This window comes from Bos grunniens, chromosome 6 (genome assembly GCF_055505025.1).
Source record: "Bos grunniens cultivar Pamir isolate PY7600 chromosome 6, Bosgru_T2T1.0, whole genome shotgun sequence".
NCBI classification, from domain to species: domain Eukaryota; kingdom Metazoa; phylum Chordata; class Mammalia; order Artiodactyla; family Bovidae; genus Bos; species Bos grunniens.
In genome coordinates this window covers 101,120,221-101,141,845 of record NC_141170.1, presented here as the reverse complement: position 1 = coordinate 101,141,845, position 21,625 = coordinate 101,120,221, and the positions used below count along the sequence as shown (strand labels likewise).

Genomic DNA, 21,625 nt, shown 5'->3' with positions numbered 1-21,625 from the left:
AATATTTGCGTTAAGACTTAATAATAATGGGAAGGGGGTGGGGCCTGGAAGTCAAGTATTTCAGGTCACAGAAGCAGCTGGTTCAAAAGCCCTGAGGCAGGAATCAGCCAGGCAGGTATCAAGAACAGAAAGGCAATGGAGCATTGAAACCCAGGAGCAGAGAGGTACAGAGGCCAGAGGCCAGGGCACTGAGGGCTTTCCAGAGCAGGTGAGGAACCGCCAGTACCCAGGCTGCTGTGGAGTGCAAAATGCATCACACTCCAACAAAACGGTGAAGGATTCCCTTGCAATATGTACAACTGCTATGATATTTTAATGGATTTTTTACAGACTTTATTTTTTAGAGTAGTTTTAGATTCACCCAGAGTCCACAGTTCACAGTTAAGGTTCGCTCTTGCTGGTGTACATTCTGTGTGCTTGGACACATGTATAATGACATGTATCTACCATTAAACTATCAGAGTAGCTGTGCTGCCCTAAAACTCCTCTGTGCTCTACTTACTTTAACTAAAATTTGACTTGTAGATAGAAGTAAAATGTACATCATTTTCCAGAGGTTTCCAATTCATAGAACCACCTTATATCCTAAGAGTACAGCCCAAGACACACACACACACACACACACACACACACACACCAGATTTGGTATTTGAAGTATATATATCTTTTAAATGCCCAACCAATATCATTAAAATCTATGTTTAACAATTACGGGACATATATGCATCCACAACCAGAAACTGATTTTCAACTGAGATCCCACTTTCACCCAAAATACTCAACTGTTGGAAAAGACTCAAGAATGAATGTGTCACTCCTAGTTATAGATCCAAGAAAAATGAAAACCCTAGTTCACACAAAACCCTGTAGACAAATGTTCTTTCTGCATTATTCGTAACATCCAAAAAGCAGAAACAACCCAAACGGCCAGCTGATGAATGGATGAATACACTGCTCTGTACCCATATAATAAAATATTATTTGGCAATAAAGAATAATGAAGTGGTGATACATGCTAAAACACAGATGAGCCTTAACAACATTATACACACTAAGTAAAAGAAGCCGGTTACAAAAAATCACATACTTCATGATTCCACTTCTGTGAAATGTGCAGAAGAGGAAAATCCACAGAGACAGAACACAGACGAGTGTTGCCAGTGGCTGGAGGCAGAGGAGATCGGGTAGTGAATATCAGCGGGTAGGGGCTTTCTTGGGGGGATGATGTAAATGTTCTAAAATTAGGTAGAGGTGATGACTGCACACCTCTGTGAATACACTAAATGAATTGTATTCTTTAAAAGGGTGAATTTCGTGGTTATGAATTGCATCCCAATAAAGTTGTTATAAAAATTAAAGAACAAAGGTATATCTGAAATGCTGGGTACAGATGAAATAAACTTCAACTGGTCAAAAATGCTACATTTCAGTAAGGCCCATAATAGGAGGTAAGCAACTCTGTGCTCATTTCAGATACCATACAATACTCTCAGTGGGACATGTTTAATCCTTTGAAAAGATCACCCCACTATCAGAGGATGTTTTTCTCATTTGGGACCTCACTCTAGCTACTACCTCTCTACTCTCCCCACCAACTCCACTAACCTGACCCTGTCTGTCCAACAGCTCCGCTAATAGCCACACTTGTAGTCACCATCGTGTTTCCCCTGGACTGCATTAATCCCTTCCCGTCCCAGTTTTCCACACTGACCTTTCTACAAATTTACTCTCATTTTAAACCCGTCAGAGGTTCCCCCTATTGAAGCCATTTCTGGAACACTGAGGTACTATTAGAAGAAATTAATTATATTCATATGCAATTAGATAGCACATGGATCAAAAGGGTCATGTGCCTCTTAACACCAAAGTTAAGTGTTAAGTGATAGTTGATCAGTTGTGTCTATCTCTTTGCAACCCTATGGACTGTAGCCCACCAGCCTCCTCTGCCCATGGGATTTCCCAGGCAAGAATACTGGAGTGAGTTTCCCTTCTCCAGGGGATCTTCCCAACCCAGGGAGTGAACACAGGTCTCCGGCATTGCAGGCAGATTGTTTACCATCTGAGCCACTAGGGAAGCCCCTTAACGTCAAAGGTGCCTACAAATGCAACCTCAGAGTATCCCCAAACTATGCCTGTCTCTGTCTTCAGGGACACTGGCTGCAGCGCTAAGAACCGCCAGTAATCTCGTGGGCTAATCTCTGTATCTGCCAACTTAAGCTACTCTATCAAAAGGATCAATGTAATTACCTGTTTATAAGGTCAAGAGTTAAGTTAGCTTAGATAAATACCTGATTAAGCAAGAACTGGGCTAATGAAGAGATTTTTCAAGAAGACACATTGGAAGGTCCAATATTTTTCAGGTACCTACACCCAGCTATATATAAAAACAAGCCCAGAGTGTCAAGATGGGAGAAGCTGAAACTTAAAGTAGCTCATAAAACAGGGCCAACATTTTATTCCTTAGGTAGCAAAGGTAAATGAAATAAAAGAAGAGGAGAGAGTGGCTCCTGGCCTGTAACAATGTGGACAATTATAACTGTTTATAACATGATGGTCTTCCCAGGCGGTGCTGGTAGCAAAGAACCTGCCTGCCAATTCAGGGCTGCAGGAGATGAGGGTTTGATCCCTGGGTCAGGAAGATCCCTTGGAGGAGGGCATGGCAAACCACTCCAGTATTCTTGCCTGGGAATCCCATGGACAAAGGAGCCTGGCAGGTTACAGTCCAAAGAGTCACAAAGAGTCGGACATGCCTGAAGGGAGTTAGCACAGCACACATATTAATGATGCTGATAAAATCATCAGCTTATAGATTTTTCCATCTAGTCAAACTTAAAATGTGTGCTCTTTTTGAAAAGGAGAGGTAAAAGGAGAGGGTGCTAGACTGTAAATTCATGCTGACCATTCCAAACACTCTGTACACATCCCAGAGTAGTTGAGAAGACCCATTTAAAAGAGTGTTATGGAAGAGCTCACATATCTTAATCTGAAGTGTATGTACCATGCATCACTTCATAAAGGAATAAAATAAAGGATACAACCTTTAGTAAAGTAAAATACTCCTACAAGAGGAGCAATGCAGAACCCAAAGCCAAGTAGAGACAGGGTTCCTGATCACAGGAAGCAGTGGGAGGGGCGGGGATGTGTTTCCCGTGACTGAATACGTCTCACTGGCTCCCAGTAGGGGAGCACCACACTCAGCACTTCTGGAGCTCCTGACATGATGCATAACCTTCCGGTGCCTCAGTTTCCTCGCCTATAAATAGGGATAACAGCACTAACTTCATGGGGTCCTTAAGAGGGGTGAGGGCATTAATATTTATAAGCAGCTTAGAAACAGCACTTGGTGCAGAGCATGCGTGACCCGTATTTGTTAGCTGACTAAAATAGAAACGAAAAGAAAAGGGGTAACAGAGGGTACTAGGTAAGTCTTAAAACATGACAAAAACCGGGCTACATATTCAGTTCTCAGTTCCTTGGCAGCCGGAGTAAAAGAGAGAAGAAACGAAATTTTCCAGGCTCAGAGGCAGACTGTGGTGTCTCCGTATCTGCATGTACTGGGAGGGGAGGCGGGGAGTAGGGGATCGGTTTCCCAGGGCAAGAAAAGCTTTTCTTGACACTTGGCCCTAACATGCTCACTGCAGGTCTGTACACAGGGGTGGTGCGGGGAGCTGCCGGTGAGAACGGGGTCCTTTGTCCGAAGGACACAGCTCTGGGAGCTGCCTCAGTCCTTGAGGGTTTGCTTGCAAACATAGCTCTCTGTCCTGCCACCCCAGAGATTAGGCGCTTATTTACTGCAGACACCTGGAATTCTGGACAAACTTCTCACGTACAGGGAAATGTTATCTGGTGTAAGAAATAATAACAGGGTGCCATTCCCATGCTCTCAAGATTTCTTGTGACTTTTTGTAAGATGTATATAGGTCAACCAAGAAAATGTTAACTGTCTTGTCTTTCTCACGCTTTTCTGTATAAATATAAGATGCTGAATAAAGTCATGGTCAGACCGCTTCCCTTTGTGGAGACGTGTCTGAACCTTTCGACCCCATCTTTGTTGTAGAATTCCTTTGCTGTAGTTTCCTTTCTCAGCCCGGCCGTGCACGTTCTTGGGACCTGATCAACTTTGCCGGCTGGCACCGGCAGGGTGGTGAGCAACAGCACCGACCAGGGAGACCACCATATGACATCACATGACAGATTTTTATCATGTGTGTGCTAGTTGCTCAGTCGTGTCCGACTCTTTGCGATCCCATGGACTGTAGCCCACCTGGCTCCTCTGTTCACTGGAATTCTCCAGGCAGGAATACTGGAGTGGGTTGCCACATCCTTCTCCAGGGTATCTTCCCAACCCAGGGATTGAACCTGGGTCTTCTGCATTGCACGAGGACTCTTTACCGTCTGAGCCACCAGGGATGCCCCTCAATAAATTCTGAAGCATAACTCTCCAGAGTTTTGTTTTGCTGTTGTTGTTTTTTTTTTTTTTGGCAGGAAACCAAGGCAACACAATACAAATAAGCGGCTCCAATGGTCTGGATCATTTCAGGAACACAACTGCACCAGAAATCCATCCTTTATTTCAACATCCGCCAGCCATGCATCTGACTAGAGCTGAAGAGAAGGCAGTTCCAGATTTGTGGAATAAATTCTCTATATCAGGAGACAACCAAGATGCAGCCACATAAAAACCCTAAGTAACCTGATGCATAGAAAGTGACTTTCCATGGAAGCATTTGTTTTTAGGCCTAATGGACTGGAGAGTCATCGTCTGGCCTAAGAACAGCTATGATCATCTCAGGGGATTAAACAACTCAAAAGAGTACTCCTCTCTGTCATAGTCATCTCAGGCTCTACCCAACAGTTAAATGTGGAGTATTTCCAAATACAAGCACAGAAGCTCTTGTGCTTAAGGAGCACTTTATTGTAAGCTGGAAAATAGATGAAATTTTATTTTAAAGACTAGTTGCATGAGTGCTAAGACACTCCAGTCATGTCCAACTCTTTGTGACCATATGAACTATAGCCCACCAGGTTCCTCTGTCCGTGGGATTCTCTAGGCAAGAATACCGGAGTCGGTTGCCCTTTCCTTCTCCAGGGTATCTTCCTGACCCAGGGATTGAACCTGGGCCTCCTGCATTGGCAGATGGATTCTTTACCACTAGTGCCACCTGGGAAGCCCCAAAGACTAGTTATAAGAGAGCAAACCTTAGCAAGAAAAGGACCTTTGTTCCTTCAGATATCCCCATGCTGTACATGGAAGACATGATATTTTCCACAGTTACTCCTCAAGTCCTGTGAGTACACTGATATTCCAGTGATTTGTCAGCTTTTTTCCAACAGGCAAAGTGTGTTGTTGTTCTTAAGACTGATAATCTAAGAATGTTTCTTCACATTAAAATAGTGTTCATCCTAAAGTTGTTAATCAACTATAGCAATGTATTTTCATTTTAATTCTTAGGTGGGTATTACCAAAGCTGAGGGCTTCCCTTGTGGCTCAGCAAAGAGTCCGCCTGCAATGCAGGAGACCTGGGTTCAATCTCCCAGGTTTGGGAAAATCCTCTGGAGAAGGACATGGCCACCCACTCCAGTATTCTTACCTGGAGAATCCCTGTGGACAGAGGAGCCTAGAGGGATACAGTTCATGGATTCCTGAAGACTCAGACGCAACTGAGCGACTAACACTTCGACTTTCTCACTCAGTCACCGGTAAAGAGTTGCTGGCTCTTTTCTGTCAGGTTGTACACCCCATGAGGGAAAAGACCTCAAGTGTCAGGTTGTCTGCTGTTTTTCTGGCACACAGGTGATGTTATTTGTTCACTGACTAACCCCCAGTTTATAAGACAGTCAGCTGTGTTCCTACCGGAGAAGGCGACAGCACCCCACTCTAGTACTCTCGCCTGGAAAATCCCATGGATGGAGGAGCCTGGTGGGCTGTAGTCCATGGGGTCGCGAAGAGTCAGACATGACTGAGCAACTTCACTTTCACTTTTTACTTTCATGCATTGGAGAAGGAAATGGCAACCCACTCCAGTGTTCTTGCCTGGAGAATCCCAGGGACGGGAGAGCCTGGTGGGCTGCCGTCTATGGGGTCGCACAGAGTTGGACACGACTGAAGCGGCTTAGCAGCAGCAGCAACAGCTGTGTTCCTAACAAGTCTCATGTGAGCCCCTTGCAAGTGAAGACAGGGAAGTCATTGAAGTAATCTTACACAGTGGGGAGGAAGGGAGGAAAGCATTTTAATATCACACAACCCACAAGTCTGATGCCTTGAAGAGTGTCAGAAGCGAAGTCCTTGGTGTATACAAGCAGGTATGAGTGAGAGAGGGAGAGAGATGGGGGCAGGATGGCCCACTAATTCAGATGGGTGCTGTACGAGTAAAATTTTATGATGAGAATGCAAACAGTGTTTTCTAATTATAGACTCTTAAATTTGAAATATCTTGAAAGGTCACTCTGTACTTCTTTCTGCCTAATACAGTAGGCAGCATTCAAGCATCCCAGAAATAGAAGTCCTTTAAAGAAAAAAAGCCCAGAGAGAAAGGTTGAACTAACAGATTAAAAAGCCCTGTGTCTCCCCCAACTCTACAGTTTCTCTGTTAGGTTTTCCATGAAGAAACAATCAACAATCTAGTTCTTTCCTTCAGACACAAAGTTACTGTTACATCCCAATTTCTCAACTCCTTACAGTAAAAGTCAAAATAAATAGTATCACACAATATCATAACAGTGAAACTTCAATAATTACCTGATTTTAGGGAATGCTTCTGGGCCTTTTACAACCAAAGAAAACAACCGTTCATACTTTAACGCTGAAAGTGAGACGGCGTTTTACACTCATTGGTGAGCAAAGGAACTCGAATCAAAAAAGTGAGATACCATGTTTCACATATTAAATTAGATTAAAAAAAAAAAACCCACAAAAATAACATTTCTTGAATGTGACATCCCATAGCCTCTGACATCACCAATAAGAGGGAAACACTAGAAAAAACTAAGTGGCCAATACTAGGGGGCTGCTTAGATAAACCGTGATGGAGGAATGCAACAGAACACTGAAATACTTCTCTACTACGATACATCCATCCATGCAAAACAGTGACACGTGGATGACCCTATTTATCTTGCTTTTTAAAAGTCGCGAGCATAAACACTGGAAAGATCATGCAAAATTTTAACAGGTGATAGATTTATAGATGGCTTATGTTTTCCCTTTGATTATCCAGGTTCGAAATTTTCTAAAATAAACATGAGCTGTTATTAATTTTATAACTTAAAAGTTAAAGAGAAAAGGTGAGTCCTAAACTCCCAACATAAATTTCCAAATATTAGCTATCATATTAACAGTCTTTTTAAAGAGTTTGTTATGACAAGCACATAGTCTTTTTAAATACCATGTACTAAGGATAAAAATAACAAACCTCTTTTTCATTTTGGTTACTATGTGTGGTGTAGGCACATAAAAATATTCTGTCCTGGAAACTTAAAATGTTTTCTTTTTATCAAGATGCCATTTGTGGTGATGTACCACCAGGTAGCCTCTCTAGTTAAATATAGCATAATTATATAGTTCATAAAATTAAAATAAAATGTACATATTTATTGTGATGATTACTGTTGCTCAAGTATAATCCTGTCTTTGAAAATAAAAATGAAATTAGAAGTAAAAATGAAACCTGACAAACCAGAAAAATGAAGTGGATAAATATGAATTAAGACAGAAACAAATTGGGGTTGGGGGAGATATTATTAGAAAGAGGCTGCCAGACAGAGAGAGGTCACCTCTGGTCAGGGAGAAAGGATGTTTGTGGGGGAGGCAGAGTGACTCCTGAGGATCTGGAAATACTATAATCAAAACCGCAAGGAGTAGTATAGGTACCTGAGTAGGTTAACAGAAGGAAATACTATAATCAAAACCGCAAGGATTCTGTAGTATAGGTACCTGAGTAGGTTAACAGAATGAGCAGGCTAGCTACACCTGAGTAATTAAGGGATCGGTAAACTTGTGCGCGTTCATCAGCCCTCGTTTGGAAAGGTTTCTTTAGAATCCTAAATCTCTCCTTCCTGTAATCTGTGTCCTTTAGTTCTTGTTTTTGTCTCTTGTAAACTTGTTGTCCTCTCTATTCAGATTTCCAAGAGTTTGTTTACTGCAGCCTCCTCACTAGTTATCAGCAGTTTGCTTCTTCTGTTTAGAAAATGAATAATTTGTACTTACTTTAACTCTTATAAGAAGCTTCCCAGGTGGGAAATTTATTGTGGTGGATCACAATAAACTGTGGAAAATTCTGAAAGAGATGGGAATACCTGACCACCTGACCTGCCTCTTGAGAAATCTGTATGCAGGTCAGGAAGCAACAGTTAGAACTGGACATGGAACAACAGACTGGTTCCAAATAGGAAAAGGAGTACGTCAAGGCTGTATATTGTCACCCTACTTATTTAACTTATATGCAGAGTACATCATGAGAAACATTGGGCTGGAAGAAGCACGAGCAGGAATCAAGATTGCTGGGAGAAATATCGATAACCTCAGATATGCAGATGACACCACCCTTATGGCAGAAAGTGAAGAAGAACTAAAGAGCCTCTTAATGAAAGTGAAAGAAGAGAGTGAAAAAGTTGACTTAAAGCTCAACATTCAGAAAACGAAGATCATGGCATCCGGTCCCATCACTTCATGGGAAATAGATGGGGAAACAGTGGAAACAGTGTCAGACTTTATTTTTTGGGCTCCAATATCACTGCAGATGGTGACTGCAGCCATGAAATTAAAAGACGCTTACTCCTTGGAAGGAAAGTTATGACCAACCTAGACATCATATTAAAAAGCAAAGATATTACTTTGTCAACAAAGGTCTGTCTAGTCAAGGCTATGGTTTTTCCAGTGGTCATGTATGGATATAAGAGTTGGACTATAAAGAAAGCTGAGCACCAAAGAACTGATGTTTTTGAACTGTGGTGTTGGAGAAGACTCTTGAGAGTCCCTTGGACTGCAAGGAGATCCACACAGTCCATCCTAAAGGAGATCAGTCCTGGGTGTTCATTGGAAGGACTGATGTTGAAGCTAAAACTCCAATACTTTGGCTACCTGATGCGAAGAGCTGACTCACTGGAAAAGACCCTGATGCTGGGAAAGATTGGAGGCAGGAGCAGAAGGGGATGACAGAGAATGAGATGGTTGGATGGTATCACTGACTCAATGGAGATGAGTTTGGATAAACTCCGGGAGTTGGTGATGGACAGGGAGGCCTGGTGTGCTGTGGTTCATGGGGTTGCAAAGAGTCAGACACAACTGAGCGACTGAACTAACTAACTCCCAGGTGGCACTAGTGGTAAAAAATCCACCTGCCAATGCAGGAAATGCAAGAGACGTGGGTTTGATCCCTGGGTCGGGAAGAAGAGAGTTACCTTGTCCACCTGTGTCTCATGACCCATCTCAGACATCCTTACTCTTAGGTTTCCTTCTAAACAATGTCAAAGCAAATTACACATTAGCATATTTACATAATCTGCTGTTTCACAAAGTGATGTGTATCAAGGTCTTCTTTTAAGTCTCGGATAATGTTCAGAGGACAAAATATGAGTCAAGAAAGTAAACTCTCAGGGACTTCCCTGGTGGTCCAGTGGCTAAGACTGGCTCCCAATACAGAGAACCCAGGTTTGAACAATGGTCTGTATAGTCAAAGCCACAGTTTTTCCAGCAGTCATGTATGGATGTGAGAGTTGGACCATAAAGAAGGCTGAAAGTGAAAGTATTAGCTTTCATGAAAGCTCAGCCATGTTCAACTCTTTGCAACCCTATGGACTTTAGTCCGCCAGGCTCCTCTGTTCATGGGATTCTCCAGGCAAGAATACTGGAGTGGATTGCCATTCCCTTCTCCAGGGGATCTTCCCGACCCAGGGATCGAACCTGGTCTCCCACATTGCAGGCATATTCTTTACCATCTGAGCCATCAGGGAAGCCCAAAGTGAAAGAAGGCTGAGCACCAAAGAATTGATGCTTTCAAATTGTGGTGCTGGAGAATACTCTTGAAAGTCCTTGGACTTCAAGGAGATCAAACCAGTCAATCCTAAAGGAAATCAACCCTGAATATTCATGGGAAGGACTGGTGCAGAATCTGAAGCTCTAATACTTTGGCCAGCTGATGCAAAGAGCCAACTTATTGGGAAAGACCTGGATGCTGGGAAAGACTGAAGGCAGGAGGAGAAGGGGGCGACAGAGTATAAGATGGTTAGATAGCATCACCAACTCAATGGACGTGAATTTGAGTGAACTCTGGGAGATAGTGGAGGACAGAGGAGCCTGGCATGCTGCAGTCCATGGGGTCACAAAGAGTCAGACACCACTTAGTGACTGAAGAACAACAACTTCAACAGGGAACTAAATCCCACAAGCCGCAACTTAAAGTTTTCATGCTATAACTAAAGATCCTGCATGCCTCAACAAAGATCAAAGCTCCTACTTGCTGCAGCTAAGACCCTGTAGAGCCAAATAAATAAAGAAATAGAAAGAAAGTAAACTCTTGGGACCAAAAAAATTTATCTGGTGTCCAAATTAAAAAAAAAAAAACAAATAAAATACCAGGAATAACTGGAAAGGGGAAAGAAGAAAAAAGTGAAACAAGGGGCATGCTAGTAGAAATTTTTGCAACTGACTCTTGAGCAAAAAAAAAAAAAAAAAAAGAAATGAACCAAGGCATCCAGAGCCCAAGAAAGAAGAGCACATTTTAAGGGTAGGGGCCAGAAGTGAGAATAAAGACGTGAATCAGATACCAGCCTGCTGGTAGCACCCAGGCTCTAATGGGCTGGCACAAAAATGCACGGTGATGCTGACCAAATACATAAATCAGCCATAAGCTTTTACGTTGAGCTTCTAAATCATGCATGGTCAGAGGCTACACTTCAGAGTACATGAAGGAAAAGTCTGAGTAAGCTTTATGAATGTCATTATTAATGACCATCCTAGACTCTCTCTTGCTATTGAGATACAATCGATGGGCTTTGAATATTTCGGACATCACCTTGATTTCAGAATATAGCACCTTCAAGAGAAGGATGGGGTTTAATGCATCAAGAAAGAAACTTTGAGCCCCACCCCAAAATCCCTACAGTGTCTAAAGCTTGCCATAAAGAAAAGTGAAAAACTCCTATTCACTCTTACAGAAAGGTTTACAGATAGAAATGTTACATCACATTGTTATACCCCAATGCTACATCACATTTCTAAACAAACTTACTAAAATACGTCTAGGAAATGCAAGTATGTGTATTCTCTCCAGTAAGAATACACACATTCATTTTTCACTGTTTCATGGTACTTCAAACTGTAATAATGTATTAGGTGGTGAGTCACTCTCTAATTGAGAGCAGTGGGAAATACGATGAAAACAAGAAAGTAGAGAGGCTTCCTGAGGGACCGAGCATGCGCAAAGAATACTTTATTACAAGCAGAAGACCTGATTTGAATCTGGATTCTGATATTCCTAAGTATATCAGAATATTCTAAGTATATCAGAATATCAGTATATTCCTAAGTGACTTTAACAGTCACTTTAACAGATTCAACATGCAGAAAACCAGCAAACTTATAGTTGAACTCAACAACACAACCAATCCATTGGATCTAATTGACATCTCTAGACAGCTTCGGGAGAAGGCAATGGCACCCCACTCCAGTACTGTTGCCTGGAAAATCCCACGGATGGAGGAGCCTGGTAGGCTGCAGTCCATGGGGTCGCTAAGAGTCGGACATGACTGAGCAACTTCACCTTCACTTTCCACTTTCATGCACTGGAGAAGGAAATGGCAACCCACTCCAGTGTTCTTGCCTGGAGAATCCCATGGACAGAGAAGCCTGATGGGCTGCCATCTATGGGGTCGCACAGAGTTGGACACGACTGAAGCGACTTAGTGGCGGCAGCAGCAGACAGCTTCATCTAGTAACAGCAGAATACACATTCTTCTCAAGCTCACATGAACATGCACCAGGAGAGACCATATCTTGCACCATAAAACACACCTTAATAAATTTAAAAGAACAGAAAGTCTATTCTATTCTTTTACTGTCTCCTTTTATATCAAAATGGAATTAAACTAGGAATCAATAATGAAAGATAGCTGGAAAATCCCCAAATAGTTGGAGATTAAATAACACATTTCTAATTAACACAAGGAGCCAACAAAGAAATCCCAAGGGAAATTTTTTAAATGTTTTGAATAAAAATGAAAATACAACTTATAAAAATTTATGGATGCATCAAAAACAGAGGGAAATTCATAGCACTGAATGCACAATTCAGAAAAGAAGATCTAATATCAATAATCTAAGTTTATACCTTACGATACTAGAAAACAAACAAATTAAACCTAAAGTAAATAGAAAAAGAGAAATAACACAAAATTAGAGCATAAATCAATGAAATTAAAAACAGGAAATCAAGAGAATTTAATGAAACCAAAGCTCATTATTTGAATAATGATAAAATAAAATCAACAGGTCTCCAGGCAGTTAATCAAGAAAAACAGAGAGAGAACACAAACTACTAATATCAGAAATTAAAAAAACAGACTTCCCTGATGGTATCAGTGGATAAGAATCCACCTATCAATACAGGGGACATGGATTCATCCATGGTTTGGGAAGATCCCATGTGCTGTGGAGCCAGTAAGCCCATGCACCACAACTATAGAGCCCACTTGTGACTACTGAAGCCCGTGCACATACAGCCTCTGCTCTGCAACAAGAGAAGCCCCCACAGTGAAGAGCAGCCTCCACTCGCCACAACTAGAGAATGCCCATGTGCAGCAACAAAGACCCAGAGCAACCAAAAATAAATAGATAAATTGGTTAATTTAAAAAGGAATAAAAAGAAGGACATCATTGCACATCTCACAAATATTCAAACAATCTGCAAAAACTCAAAGAAAGAAACCATCTGCATAAGCCTATATGTATTAAATAAATTGAATCAGTAATTAATAACTTTGAGGATTTCCTGGTGATCCAGTGGTTAGGACTCAGTGTTCTCGTTGCCAGGTCCCTGGGTTAGATCCCTGGTCAGAGAACTGAGATTACGCCGCAAGCCACATGGCACAATCAAAAAATAATAATAATAATAATTAATAACCTTATAAAATAGAAAGCACCAGGCCCAGATGGTTTCACTGGTGAATTCTACCAAGTATTTAAGAAAGAAATTATACCAGTGTCTTTCAGAAGATAGAAGCAGAGGCCACATAAATAAAGTCAACTGATCTCTGACAAAGGAACAATGACAATATCTTGCAGCAGACAGTCTTTTCAATAAATGGTACTAGATCAAGTGGTCATTCACATGCAAAAAATTAACCTAGACACAGATCTGATACCCTTCACAAAAGTTAACTCAAAATGGATCACAGGCCTAAATGTTAAAAACTAAACTAACTCCTAAAAGATAACATAGGAGAAAACCAATTGACCTTGGGTATGGAGATTATTTTTTCACTACAACAGCAAAAGCACCATCCTTGAAAGAAATAATTGATAAGCTGGACTTCACTAAAATTAAAACCTTGGACTCTGTGAAAGGCAATGTCAAGAGAATGAGAAGACAAGCCTACGGACTGGGACAAAAATTTGCAAAAGAATATCTGATAAAGGACTATTCTCCAAAATATACCAAAAGCTCTTAAAATTCAACAATAAGAAAACAAAAAACCCAATTAATAAGTGGGTCAAAGACTTGAACAGACCTCATCAGAGAAGATACAGAGATGGAAAATAAGTATATGAAAAGATGCTTCACATCATATATCACAGGGAAATACACATTAAAACAACGAGATACTATTACAACTATCAGAATGCCCCAAATCTGGAGCACTGACAAAACCAAATGACGGTGAGTATGCAGAGCAACAAGAAGACTCGCTAACTAACGGTCAGAATGCAAAATGGTACAACCACTTTGGAAGACAGTCTAGCAGCTTCAACCAAACTAAATATACTTTTATCAGATGATCTAGCAATCGTGCGCCTTAGCATATACCCAGAGAAGCTAAAATCTTATGTCCATACTGAAACATGTACATAAAAGTTTATAGCAAGGTTATTCAGAACTGCCAAAAACTGGAAGCAAACAAGATGTCCTTCAATGGGTGAGTGGAGAAACTGTGGTATATCAGATTATTATTTATTAATAATAATGGTATATTATTCAGTGATAAAAAGTAATGACCTATTTCAAGCTACAAAAGAAAAAAAAAAAACATGGAAGAGCTTTAAGGGCAAATTGCTAAGTAAAAGAGCCAATCTGAAACGGGTACATACTGTATATGATTTCAACTATATGACATTCTGGAAAAGGCAAAACCATGGAGCTAGGAGAAAGATCAGTGGTTGTCAGGGCTTGGTGGAGAGAGGAATGAGTAGATGACGTACAGGGAGTTTGGGGTTGAAGAAACGATTCTATATGATACTGTAAATGATGGCTATGTCATACGTTTGTCAAAACCTATAGAATGTACAAGAGTGAGCCCCAATGAAAACTATGGACTTTAACAATAATGCGTCAACACTGGCTCATCATCTGTAACAAATATACCCCATTAGTGCAAGATGTTAATGATTGGGGAAACTGGGGGACGTGGGGGCAGAGCCTATGAGAACTCTGTTACTTTCCGATCAATTTTTCTGTCCATGGGGTCGCAAAGAGTCGGACACGACTGAGCGACTGAACTGAACTAAAAACCACTCCAAAAAATAAAGCCTACTAATTTACAAAAAAGTACTTCTCGTAATTATCTATAAACTCACTCATTTTAAAGATATTTTAAGAGAGCAAAAGTTTTTTTTCAAAAATAAAAACAAAAGAACCCCTCCAAATACTGTGATTTAACCTGTAAAGCAACACTCAAAAATTAATGTCGAAATAGCCTCCAGTTATGTCCTTCAAGGACAATGACAGTTTGCTCAAGCACAACCACTGATCTAAAACTGCCTTATAACTGAAAAGCACTTAAGTCTTTTAAATATAGAGAACTTTCTGAACACTGCTTAATGTTGATGAAACAACATTTGTGGTTAGGGCAGCATTCCGTTTTGTCACTCTGCCCCCGCAGGTTTTCATACTCTAGGTACATATTCATTCCAACAGACATGAAGATGACGTTTTGTGTACCAAAGGGCAGGGCACGCATTATCCTGCTGAAATGAAAGGTTCCATTCGGGTGGCACACAAGCACAAATAAGGAGGGGGCTTAGCACAAATCTCTAATGTGTCATACGCACACATGTACCCTGTTGAAATTACAACCAAGACTTGTTTTCCTTCCAAAATGACATTTTTGGGATATCCCTTAAGAATATTCTCACAGCCAAAGATGCACTTTAATAGAGCTCCCTAAGATGGGCTCGAAAAAGGACAGAAAAGGTATGGACCTAACAGAAGCAGAAGATATTAAGAAGAGGTGGCAAGAATACACAGAAGAACTGTACAAAAAAGATGTTCACGACCAAGATAATGATGATGGTGTGATCACTGACCTAGAGCCAGACATCCTGGAAAGTGAAGTCAAGTGGGCTTTCTAAGGCCCACTTATTCCTTGGAAGGAAAATTATACCAACCTAGACAGCATATTAAAAAGCAGAGACATTACTTTGCCATCACTACGAACAAAGCTAGTGGAGGTGATGGGATTCCAGTTGAGCTATTTCAAATCCTGAAAGATGTTGCTGTGAAAGTGCTGCACTCAATATGCCAGCAAATTTGGAAAACTCAGCAGTGGCCACAGGACTGGAAAAGGTCAGTTTTCATTCCAATCCCAAAGAAAGGCAATGCCAAAGAATGTTCAAACTACCACACAATTGCACTCATCTCACATGCTAGTAAAGTAATGCTCAAAATTCTCCAAGCTATGCTTCAGCAATATGTGAACTGTGAACTTCCAGATGTTCAAGCTGGTTTTAGAAAAGGCAGAGGAACCAGGATCAAATTGCCAACATCCGCTGGATCATCGAAAAAGCAAGAGAGTTCCAGAGAAACATCTATTTCTGCTTTACTGACTATGCCAAAGCCTTTGACTGTGTGGATCACAATAAACTGTGGAAAATTCTGAAAGAGATGGGAATACCAGACCACCTGACCGGCCTCTTGAGAAATCTATATGCAGGTCAGGAAGCAATAGTTAGAACTGGACATGGAACAACAGACTGGTTCCAAATAGGAAAAGGAGTACGTCAAGGCTGTATATTGTCACCCTGCTTATTTAACTTATATGCAGAGTACATCATGAGAAACGCTGGGCTGGAAGAAGCACAAGCTAGAATCAAGATTCCTGGGAGAACTATCAATAACCTCAGATATGCAGATGACACCACCCTTATGGCAGAAAGTGAAGAGGAACTAAAAAGCCTCTTGATGAAAGTGAAAGAGGAGAGTGAAAAAGTTGGCTTAAAGCTCAACATTCAGAAAATGAAAATCATGGCATCTGGTCCCATCACTTCATGGGAAATAGATGGGGAAACAGTGGAAACAGTGGATGACTTTATTTTGGGGGGCTCCAAAATCACTGCAGATGGTGATTGCAGCCATGAAATTAAAAGACGCTTACTCCTTGGAAGGAAAGTTATACCAACCTAGACAACATATTAAAAAGCAGAGACATTACTTTGCCAACAAAGGTCCGTCTAGTCAAGGCTATGGTTTTTCCTGTGGTCATGTATGAATGTGAGAGTTGGACTGTGAAGAAAGCTGAGCACCAAAGAATTGATGCTTTTGAACGTGGTGTTGGAGAAGACTCTTGAGAGTCCCTTGGACTGCAAGGAGATCCAACCAGTCCATTCTGAAGGAGATCAGCCCCGGGTGTTCTTTGGAAGGACTGATGCTAAAGCTGAAACTCCAGTACTTTGGCCACCTCATTCGAAGAGTTGACTCATGGGAAAAGACTCAGATGCTGGGAGGGACTGGGGGCAGGAGGAGAAGGGGATGACAGAGGATGAGATGGATGGATAGCATTACTGACTCGATGGACGTGAGTCTGAGTGAACTCCGGGAGTTGGTGATGGACAGGAGGCCTGGCATGCTGTGATTCATGGGGTTGCAAAGAGTCAGACATGACTGAGTGACTGAACTGAACTGACTGAGTGAAGTGTTCCCAAAGTGCTTGCCTCAAGGAACCCTGAGGTCAAGAGTTTTGCTATTAGCTAAGAAGACACAGCAAACACAAGCACATCTGCCAATAAGACAGAAATTGACCACAGAAATAACAGCCAGGTCCCAAGAGATATCTCTTCAGCCATTTGCAAAATTCCAGTTAAGTTTTTATACTGTGATTTTAAAGTGAAACATTTGAGCTTCAAACAGCCTTCTTAAGGCTTCTGTGAGCTACAGCTGAAACTACACACGGAGCCACGGGCAGGTAGACTCAGTCGGTCACCCTGAGCCCCTGTGCACACCCTGCATGGTAATTCTCCTCTCAGTGCTGCCTCAAAGGGTGTGGGATCTTTGCACCTTTTCCTGCGAAACCATCCTTAGGATGGAGGCAAACCTCAGGACTCTGGACCTCAGAGCTCCAGCTCCAGTTTCCTGCTGGAGTCACACGTTTTGCTCACTCTGTGGCTCCTGGACAGCCCTGACTGTGGCAGCTCCCAGCTGACACCACACACTTCCACTACTTCCCTTTCCCGACACAATATTTAGCAACTACAATGGCACCCCACTCCAGTACTCTTGCCTGGAAAGTCCCATTGATGAAGGAGCCTGGTAGGCTGCAGTCCATGGGGTAGCTAAGAGTTGGACACGACTGAGCAACTTCACTTTCACTTTTCACTTTCATGCATTGGAGAAGGAAATGGCAACCCACTCCAGTGTTCTTGCCTGGAGAATGCCAGGGACGGGGGAGCCTGGTGGGCTGCCATCTATGGGGTAGCACAGAGTCGGACATGACTGAAGCGACTTAGCAGCAGCAGCAGTAACACTTGTGGTTGATAAAAAAAATAATAATAATAAAGCTGGCTCATCAGACCACTATATTTGTTAAATCAGTTACGCTAAAAGAAACTATCTAAATTCTCATTAGGATATAATCAAATCTCATATAAATGAATAAAAATGTATTTGAAGACAAGTGATTTTAAACAATCACTCTGTCAGGACCTTCCTTGGTGGTCCAGTGGTTAAGAATCCACCTACCAATGCAGGGGGGATGGGTTCAATCCCTGGTCTGGGAAGATCCCACATGCCACGGAGCAGCTAAGCCGGTGCCACATGCCATGGAGCCACAACTACTGAAGGCCATGCGCTTTAGGGCCCGTGCTCTGCAACAAGAGAAGCCACCTCAATGAGAAGCGTGTGCACCAGGACGAAGAGGAGTCCCCACCGGCCGCAACCAGAGAAAGCCTGAGTGCTACAACGAAAGCCCACTACAGCCGAAACACATAAATAAATGCCTTCTGTCAATATTTTCTTCTTTTCAAGTTTCATGTTGTAAAGGATTAAAGGATTCTTAGAATTCAAAAAGAGCTAATTAATCATTTACATGAAAAAGGGAGTATGTACCCAACCTTACGATTATTTTTTCAAATAGTATTTTGGAATCTAGGTTCAAGCACATCATTTAAAATAAGAATCCAGCCTCATTTTCTTTAATGATGATGGCAGAATAGGGAAAGGGCTCAAGTGTTCGGCAAAGGGGGCAAAAAGAAAAGAAATGAAACTTAGGGTCTAACATCATATATTACCTTTAGTAACAGATATAGATGGATTATATATAACATGGGTTATATATATATATATATATATATACACACACACACACACATATATATGCACACATAAGCTATATATGTTTTTTCTTTTATTTTCCAATTAAACTTATAGTTTAGAACTTGCCAAATATCTCAATACTATAGAAAGATATATATTTGTCATTGTTATCAGCAAACCAAAAGACCTGTTCATCCTCCTGATTTCCTCATGTCATATTTTCACTAAGATAAACTCGACTGTGGTAACACATAACCCGACTCCTCCTAGGTGGGCAGGATCTATTTTCAGGGGGTGATATCATCTCAGCTGTCCTGATTTGAAATGACTTCCTGTCTGTCAAGTTTTGTTTCCCTCTGCCAAATGCACGTCACCTCTAGTTCACATTAGACTATCCTCACCCCCCACCCCGCCTGTGGAATGGGTGTATGGTCCAAACTATTCCGTGGCCCCATCTCTCTTTTAGCAGTTTCATTACTGACACACCCTCAAGTAGAACAATGGTTGCTAGAATAAGAAAGGAAAGGTCTTTTAAAATCTTGGACACCTTAAAGAATAAACAGTGCTATCTAGATATTCAATCTTGCATTAAAAAAATATGCACATTCCTTCCCCAGTCCATTTCCCTTAATATCAGGTTTATTATTATAACAACTCTGAGAATCATACTTAAGTTTTTATAATTGATCTAAGATCCTTGGAAAAATTTCTGTCAGGTTGTACTCTGGGGTCAAGAAGACCCCAAAGTGATTTTAAAAGAAAGTACGGAAGTGAGAATTGGACCATAAAGAAGGATAAGAGCCAAAGAAATGATGCTTTTGAACTGTGGTGCTAGAGAAGACTCTTGTGAGAGTCCCTTGGACTGCAAGGAGATCAAACTAGTCAATCCTAAAGGAAATCAATCCTGAATATTCATTGGAAGGACTGATGCCAAAGCTCCAATACTTTGGCCACCTGATGTGAACAGCCAACTCACTGGAAAAAACCCTGATGCTGAGAAAGATTGAAGGCAGAAGAAGAAGGAGGCAGCAGAAGACGAGATGGTCAGATAGTATTACCGATTCAATGGACATGAATTTGAGCAAACTCTGGAGACAATGGAGGACAGGGAAGCCTGGTGTGCTGCAGTCCACGGGGTCACAAAGAGTCAGACACACTTTACCAACCAAACAACAACAACAAAAAGTGAATTAGGAGGACTGGAGACCATCTCTTGCAGTCAATCTCTGGAAAAGGGTCCTGACACACCCTTCTGTATGTCAGAGAAATAAAAGTTGGTCACAGGGAAGGGTTTGACAAGAACTAGCAAGTGTCTGGTTTGTGCCAGGCAGGGTAAACTCCTGGAAACAAACAGACATGGTCCATCCCCTCGTGGAGCCTACCACCCAGGGTGGGACACATCCTGTCAAAAGAAGGAAACAAGTACCCAATTACAAACTGTGAAAGTGGATCAGCAGTGCCGAGAGAAAATATGAGGAGAAACTAACTTTAGACAGAGGACAAGAAAGGACCCCCTTGAGGAAGGAGCATTAAAGTTGAGACGTGCAGGATGAAAAGATGCTGGCACTTTGACGGTGTTAATTCAAACAAAAAGCCCGTGATTTGGTGGTACAACAAGGTGTGACTTGGGTTAAATGGAAAAACTAAAAGAAAAAAACACACATACCTTTATATGTATGTATATAATCTACATATTTATTCATATATATCTATCCATAAATTACATAGATGAAAACAAAAAATATAAAACACTTCGTTACCTCAGTTTCCTATTAAGTATAGCCTTTAATTTGGGTGGCCATTTAACTCAACATCCTAACCAGGCCAGTTCTGAGTAAAAGAGATATTTACTAATAATTACACCAGGGGGCTTCCCTGGTGGCTCAGTGGGAAAGAATCTGCCTGCCAATGCAGGAGACATGGGCTCAATCCCTGGTCCGGGAAGACCCCACGTGCAGCCAAATAACTAAGCCCAAGTGCCACAGCTAGTGAGCCTGTGCTCTAGAGGCTGGGAGCCACAACTACACAGCCCGCAAGCTGCAACTCCTGAAGCCTGTGCTCCGCAACGAGAGAGGCCACTGCAACGAGAAGTCTGCACCGCAACTAGAGAGTAGCCCCCACTTGCTGCAACCGGAGCAAACCCCGTGTGGCAATGAAGACCCAGCACAGCTAAAAACAAATAAATAAGCAAATAATTTAAAAACCAGTAACCACACCAGGGCAGTATGTATACACAGGAACTGTCCCAGGCAATCAGGACACACTGCATGTATGCATGCTAAGTCACTTCAGTCGTGTCCAACTCTGCAACCCCATGGGCTGCAGCCCACCAGGCTCCTCTGTCCATGGGATTCTCCAGGCAAGAATATTGGAGTGGGCTGCCATTCCCTTCTCCAGGAGATCTTCCTGACCCAGGGATGGATCCCATGTCTACTTATGTCTCCTGCACTGGCAGGCAGGTTCTTTACCACTAATACCACCTGGGAAGCCCCATCAGGACACATAATCACCTTAATTATAACAGAGTCCATGGGACATGGCAAGATGTCATGGAACACAGATCAGATGAACAATATTAAAATGTGTCTCCTTTAGTGAAGTTTTTAAAAGAAAAAAAAAGGTTTTAAGAATTGAATTGTTAAAAAAAAAAAAAAGAAAATTGTAAAAAACTAAAGTCCACAGAAGACTTTGTCCACATGAAGCAACATCCTATTAAACAAACTAGTGAGCCTGCGTTTACAAACTAAAAGATACAAATTAAAGAATGAAGAGTAAAGTATTAACATAAGGAATTAACTTCTAACAGGACCAGAAGCTTAAAGTAATATTTTCTTTAATTAAGAAAGCTAATCCTTGCCGGAAGAAATATCAATAACCTCAGATATGCA

The 21,625-nt window shown here is 41.6% G+C and overlaps 1 protein-coding gene across 13 annotated transcripts in view; it reads right to left on the bottom strand.

Moving 5' to 3' along the window:
- SGMS2 (sphingomyelin synthase 2) overlaps positions 1–21,625 on the bottom strand; it is a 94,131-nt gene that overhangs the window by 52,960 nt on the left and 19,546 nt on the right. The window lies entirely within an intron of this gene.